Genomic DNA, 915 nt, shown 5'->3' with positions numbered 1-915 from the left:
ATATTTTGTTCTGAGCCAATATGGCATTCAGAGTATCAACTTCAAGAACTCCTTTCTTCATAGGCGTCCCATTACTCACAGGATTCCTTTCAGAAGTGTACATGAACTGGTTATTAGCAACCATGTCAATGAGTTCTTGAGCTTCTGCAGGCGTTTTCTTTAGGTGAATGGATCCACCTGCAGAAGTGTTCAGTGACATCTTTGATAGCTCAGATAAACCATCATAGAATATATCCAGGATGGTCCATTCTGAAAGCATGTCAGAAGGACACTTTTTGGTCAACTGTTTGTATCTTTCCCAAGCTTCATAGAGGGATTCACCTTCTTTCTGTTTGAAAGTTTGAACATCCACTCTAAGCTTGCTCAGCTTTTGAGGAGGAAAGTACTTGGCTAAGAAAGCCGTGACCAGCTTATCCCAAGAGTTCAGGCTGTCTTTGGGTTGAGAATCCAACCATAATCTAGCTCTGTCTCTTACAGCAAAAGGGAAAAGCATGAGCCTGTAGACTTCAGGATCTACTCCATTAGTCTTAACAGTATCACATATCTGCAAGAATTCAGTTAAGAACTGAAAAGGATCTTCAGATGGAAGTCCATGAAACTTGCAGTTCTGCTGCATCAGAGAAACTAACTGAGGTTTCAGCTCAAAGTTGTTTGCTCCAATGGCAGGAATGGAGATGCTTCTTCCATGTAAATTGGAATTAGGTGCAGTAAAGTCACCAAGCATTCTCCTTGCATTATTATTATTTTTGGCTGCCATCTCCTCTTCCTGTTCGAAAATTTCTGAAAGGTTATCTTTGGATTGTTGTATTTTAGCTTCTCTTAGTTTCCTTTTTAGAGTCCTTTCAGGTTCTGGATCTGCTTCCACAAGAATGTTTTTATCCTTGCTCCTGCTCATATGACAAAGAAGAAGGCACA

The 915-nt window shown here is 40.3% G+C and overlaps 1 non-coding gene across 1 annotated transcript; it reads left to right on the top strand.

Moving 5' to 3' along the window:
- The first annotated feature begins 253 nt into the window (after positions 1 to 253).
- Positions 254 to 361, top strand: LOC112732134 (small nucleolar RNA R71). The gene has a single exon (XR_003167871.1). It is a non-coding gene; the product is annotated as a small nucleolar RNA R71 (small nucleolar RNA).
- The last annotated feature ends 554 nt before the right edge of the window (positions 362 to 915 follow it).

The sequence above is a fragment of the Arachis hypogaea genome, chromosome 12 (assembly GCF_003086295.3).
Source record: "Arachis hypogaea cultivar Tifrunner chromosome 12, arahy.Tifrunner.gnm2.J5K5, whole genome shotgun sequence".
NCBI lineage: Eukaryota > Viridiplantae > Streptophyta > Magnoliopsida > Fabales > Fabaceae > Arachis > Arachis hypogaea.
This window is presented reverse-complemented; position numbering and strand designations above follow the sequence as displayed.